At 42.9% G+C, this 6342-nt stretch overlaps 1 pseudogene; it reads left to right on the top strand.

Annotated features, from left to right (window-relative positions):
* Positions 1 to 306: 306 nt before the first annotated feature.
* On the top strand, positions 307 to 424 carry LOC126177611 (5S ribosomal RNA; annotated as a pseudogene).
* The last annotated feature ends 5918 nt before the right edge of the window (positions 425 to 6342 follow it).

Genomic DNA, 6342 nt, shown 5'->3' with positions numbered 1-6342 from the left:
CATGCAGGCATACTATATCAAAAGTTGTTATTCACTTCTTGTCTGAACTGCTTGGCGTCCATATTTGACTAACATATCAGGCTACACACCGTATAAATACGTCCAGAAAAGACTTCCTAGCACTTAAACTGGCATCAGCCTTCAATAAACATCTCTATGCTTTTCTTGCCATTGCCAGTCTGCATTTTACATCTTCTCTTTCTCGCCCATCGTCGGTTATAGCAAAACTGATTTACTATTCTTAGTGTGTAATTTCCTAACCTAATTCCCGCTGTATGATCCGATTTAATTCTCTTGTCTATTACTGGCAACGGCCTTGCCGCAGTGCATACACCGGTTCCCGTGCGATCACCGAAGTTAAGCGCTGTCGGGCGCGGTCGGCGCTTGGATGGGTGACCATCCAGGCCACCATGCGCTGTTGCCATTTTTCGGGGTGCACTGAGCCTCGTGATGCCAATTGAAGAGCTACTCGAACGAAGTCGTCGGTCAAGAGTACCATCATAACGACTGGGAGAGCGGAGTTCTGACCCCATGCTCCTCCTATCCGCATCCTCTACTGAGGATGACACGGCGTTCGGATGGCCCAGGTAGGCCACTTGTGGCCTGAAGACGGAGTGCTTATTCCATTACTACTGATTTGTTTCTGTTGATGTTGTTATTATAATCTATTCCGCTCAGCTTCTCTTCCGAGTCCTTCATCGTTTCTGGACTAACTACACTGTTGCAGTTTCTTCCTCCTGCACTTTAAATAGGTTTCCAAATGTGTCCTAGGTTTCCTTTACTGCTTGCCCAACGTAGATACTGAATAACTTCAGGGATAGGCCATTCTCTTATCACCTATCATTATTTCCCTTTCATGTATTTGTACTGGTTATAAAAATTTATTCGCTCCCTATATTTTATCTGCGCTAATTCCAAAATCTCAAACAGCGTGGTCCAGTGAACACAGTCAAAACCATTCTCTAAATCTAAAAATGATAAATCAACTTTCTTCATCCTAACTTCTAAGATACGACGTAAGTCAATACTGCCTCATGTGTTTCTTCATTTCTCTGGAATTCAAATTTTGCTTCACCGAGGTCACCGTCTACTATCTTTTCTATTCTTCTGTGAGAATTCGTGACAGTAATTTGCAACCATGGCTTACTAAACTAAATGTTCAGTAGTATCCACAGCTCTCAGCATCTGCCTTCTTTGGAATTGGAAAATTTACATTCTTCTTTAAGTCTGACTGTGTTTCCCTTCTCTTACACACCTGGCGCAGGAGGTGGAATATTTAATCATGGCTGGCTCTCCCAGATAGCTCAGTGATTCTAAGGGTATCTCACCTACACTAGGGACGTTGTTTCCACTTGGGTCCTCCAGTGCTCTGTCAAATTCTTCTCAGGTTATCATATCTCGCATCTTATCTTCATCTGCATCCTCTTCGGTTTCTATAATATTTTTTTAAGATTTTGTCGCTTATGTGGAGTCTCTATATAAACTGGTGTGAAAAATTGAGGACGAAAGAAGCGTTCGCATGATGTGTCGCTACCAAGTAACACAGCTCGATGTAACTTGGACCACACGTAGACAAACCTGCGAAAGTATATTACAGAAGGTAACGGAAAGGAATACGCAATAACAGGGACAAAAATGACACGTTTATTCAAGTACAATAATTCCAGTGTAATCACCTCACTTCATCATGGTCCTGTTAACATTACACATGGCGGAATGTAGTTCTTAATACTAAATTATGTGTGTGATAACCCTGACGGCAGTAAGTGCTCTGCAACGTATTCGTATGCAGGCCAAAAAATTGGAGAGTAGTTCTTGCCGTAAGGCGTCCCATTCACGCACCAACGTGGTTGACAAAACTTGGATGGTCGTTGATGTATGAGCACGTGCTAGAATACGTCCCCTAACGTATTACACAGGTGCTCGATGGGAGGAGGGCAGGACACTCAGATTGACGAATATCCTTTCGTTTGAAGAGCTCCTCCACCTGCACATTTCGCTGCTGTCGTGCGTTGTCATCCATAAAGTTAAACTCAGGTCCGAGCGCACCCCTCAAAGGCGCAAAGTGGGAAGGAGTACAGTGTCATAATAACATTCACCAGATGGTGCACCATGTTCAAAGATTTGAGGTAAGTATGTCCATGCTAAGCAGGGATGGCTAGAGGAAAAATGTAAGGATGTAGAGGCTTATCTCACTAGGGGTAAGATAGATACTGCCTACAGGAAAATTAAAGAGACCTTTGGAGAAAAGAGAACCACTTGTATGAATATCAAGAGCTCAGAAGGAAACCCAGTTATAAGCAAAGAAGGGAAAGCAGAAAGGTGGAAGGAGTATATAGAGGGTGTATACAAGGGCTATGTACTTGAGGACAATATTATGGAATTGGAAGAGGATGTAGATGAAGATGAAATGTGAGATATGATACTGTGTGAAGAATTTGATAGAGCACTGAAAGACCTAAGTCGAAAGAAGGCCCGTGAGTAGACAACATTCTATTAGAACTACTAACAGCCTTGTGAGAGCCACTACTCACAAAACTCTACCATCTGTTGAGCAAGATGTATGAGTCCAGAATGAGATTTTCACTCTGCAGCGGAGTGTGCGCTGATATGAAACTTCCTGGCAGATTAAAACTGTGTGCCCGACCGAGACTCGAACTCGGGACCTTTGCCTTTCGCGGGCAAGTGCTCTACCAACTGAGCTACCGAAGCACGACTCACGCCCGGTACTCACAGCTTTACTTCTGCCAGTACCTCGTCTCCTACCTTCCAAACTTTACAGAAGCTCTCCTGCGAACCAGGTTCGTGCTTCGGTAGCTCAGTTGGTAGAGCACTTGCCCGCGAAAGGCAAAGGTCCAGAGTTCGAGTCTCGGTCGGGCACACAGTTTTAATCTGCCAGGAAGTTTCAAGATGTATGAGACTGGCAAAATACCCTCCGACTTCAAGAAGAATATATTAATTCCTATCCCAAAGAAAGCAGATGTTGACAGATGTGAAAATTAGCGAAGTATCAGTTTAATAAGTCACAGCTGCAAAATACTAACGCGAATTCTTACAGAAGAATGGAAAAAATTATAGAAGCTGACCTCGGCGAATATCGGTTTGGATTCCGTAGAAATGTAGGAATACGTGAGGCAAGACTAACCCTACGACTTATCTTAGAAAATAGATTCAGGAAAGGTAATCCTACGTTTGTAGCATTTGTAGACTTAGAGAAAGCTTTTGAAAATGTTGTCTGGAATACTCCCTTTCAAATTCTGAAGGTGTCAGGGGTAAAATACAAGGAGCGAAAGACTAATTATAATTTGTACGGAATCCAGATAGCAGTTATAAGAGTCGAGGGGTATGAAAGGGAAGCAGTGGTTGGGAAGGGAGTGAGACAGGATTATAGCCTGTCCCTGATGTTATTCGATCTGTATATTCAGCAAACAGTATAGGAAACAAAAGATAAATGCGGAGAAGGAATTAAAATCCATGGAGAATAAATAAAAACTTTCAGGTTCGCCGATGACACTGTAACTCTGTCATAGACAGAGAAGGACCTGCAAGAGCATTGAATGGAATGGACAGTTTCTTGAAAGGAGGGTATAAGATGAACATCAACAAAAGCAAAACGAGGATAATGGAATGTAGTCGAGTTAACTCGGGTGATGCTGAGAGAATTAGATTAGGAAATGAGGCACTGAAAGTAGTAGACGAGTTTTGTTGTTTGCGGAACAAAATACCTGATGAAGTTCGGAGTAGAGTGGATATAATGTATAGACTAGCAATGGCAAGGAAAGCATTTCTGAAGAAGAGAAAATTGTTAACACCGAGTGTTGACTTACGTGTCAGGAAGCCGTTTCTGAAAGAATTTGTATGGAGTGTAGCCATGTTTGGAAGTGAAACATGGACGATAAATAGTTTGGACAAGAATAGAATATAAGCTTTCGAAATGTGGTGCTACAGAAGAATGCTGGAGATTAGATGGGTAGATCACATAACTAATCAGGAGGTATTGAACAGAACTGCGAAGAAGAGGAGTTTGTGGCCCAACTTGACTACAAGAATTGACGAAGAAAGGATCGGTTGGTAGGACATGTTCTGAGGCATCAATTGATCACCAATTTAGTATTGGAGGGCAGCGTGGAGGGTAAAATCGGAGAGGGAGACCCAGAGATGAATACACTAAGCAGATTCAGAATGATGTAGGTTGCAGTAGGTACTGGGAGATGAAGAACCTTGCACAGGATAGAGTAGCATGGAGAGCTGCATCATACCAGTCTCACGATTGAAGACCACAACAACAACAATGTCCATGCAACATTATGCCTCCCAACGTCTGGATCATCAAAACGATCATGTTCGGCAATGTTCCTGGATTCATTACACAACCAAATATGGCGAGAGGTGGGAACACGTAATGCACGCATGAACATCGTCGAATATGACTATTTTGGCAACGCAGGTCTTGGAAAGTATAATGTTGCATGGACGTACTGAACTCCAGATTTTTGAACACGGTGCACTTCCCGGTCAATGTTATTATGACACTATACGCCTTACCCATGTGCATCTTTGCTGCGGCGCATTCTGCCCTTGCTTCATTTTTATGGATGACAGTGCGCGACCGGGTCAAACTGCGTTGATGGAAGAGTACTTAGAACGCGAGAATAACCGGCCAGTAGACTGGCCTGTCACTTCCCACAACTCAAATTCCTTCTTTCTAGCACGTTGGGGAGACCTGTTGCACTACGTCAACACGCACCAAAGACCATCCAGTAGTTGTCAAAGGGTGCAGGTGCAGAAATGGAACGCCCCCATACAAGAACTCCTCACCAAACTAGTGGCCCGCATAGGAAAATATTAAAGAGCATGCACTCTGTTATGCATCATTTCCGTATTCCCTTCAGTCACCTTCTTTACTATACTGTAGCAGTTCTTTCTGTGTATGGTTCAAGTTTCATCGAACTATGTTACGTGGCAGTACCACTTCAGTCGAAAGCTGTTTTCGTTAGTAAGTTCTGCACACCAGTATATTCCTTTCACCCTCGAGATTCTCCTTCTTTTCTTAACCCTGGCATGCCATCTGAGCTCTTTATATTCATACAACTGCCTCTCTGTTGCCTTAAGTCCCTGACAGTTTTCGAGTGGGGACCAGCTCTCTTACTTTCAGTAATGCCTGTTTCTATAGCCTCGCATTTAACCTTCTTAGCCATTTTCTGTCAACCTCACTTTCAGACGTCTACATTTCGTTGTACGTAATTCATTTGCTTCACTTCTATATTTTCGTCTTTCTGCAGGTAAACTCAATAACTCCTGTGTTATTCAGGGATTGCTACAAAGCTTTAACTTTTGCCCCTACACGATCTTCTGCTGCCATCGCTATTTTATCCGTCATAGCTACCTATTCTCTTCCTAACAAATTTAATTCTCTTTTTCATTCCAACGTTGCCTATAGCTCCCTATGAAAGTCTCAAAAACACCCTTCTTCTTTCAGTTCATCCAGCTCTTTAAATTCCTGCCTTTCAGCTATTTCTTCACATTTAATCGGCAGTTCCGATTCCACAACTGATCCAGGAAATGGCTTGCAGCGTAAATTCTGGTTTCGATAACTCTGCCTTACCATTACACAATATATATGAAGTATTCCAGTGTCGCCCATAACGTATCCCCTACTGGTCTGCATCGGTTGCCCGACAAATGTTTCGATCAGCCATTCGCCTGGGTGATGCTGTATCCGAGCGCAACAACTCAGGGCCTTACCGAGGGTGCGGCGAGACGGGGACCCTGCCAAGGGGTCAGGCGCAGAAACGAGAAATGGGGATTAAGAATTAATTAGTAGTGGCACATGAATTCTCTTACGACTAGTATTCCTGTCCTTTGTCCAACAAGGAGAAGCTTTTTAGATCGGCCACTAAAGACGCACACTGTCGCAGTGGCATTTCTACAGGGTGGTCCACTGATGGTGAGCGGGCCAAATATCTCACGAAATAAGCGTCAAACGAAAAAACTACAAAGAACGAAACTTGTCTAGCTTGAGGGGAAACCAGATGGCGCTATGGTTGGCCCGCTGGATGGCGCTGCCATAGGTCAAACGGATATCAACTGCGTCTTTTTTAAATAGGAACCCCCATTTTTTATAACATATTCGTGTAGTACGTAAAGAAATATAAATGTTTTAGTTGGACCACTTTTTTCGCTTTGTATCAGATGGGGCTTTAATAGTCACAAACATATAACTCACAATTTTAGACGAACAGTTGGTATCAGATAGGTTTTTTAAAATTAAAATACAGAACGTATGTACGTTTTAACATTTTATTTCAGTTGTTCCAATGCGATACATGTACCTTTGTCAAC

The sequence above is a fragment of the Schistocerca cancellata genome, chromosome 3 (assembly GCF_023864275.1).
Source record: "Schistocerca cancellata isolate TAMUIC-IGC-003103 chromosome 3, iqSchCanc2.1, whole genome shotgun sequence".
NCBI lineage: Eukaryota > Metazoa > Arthropoda > Insecta > Orthoptera > Acrididae > Schistocerca > Schistocerca cancellata.
Note: the sequence above shows the minus strand (reverse complement) of the source record. Positions and strands in the feature narration are given on the sequence as shown.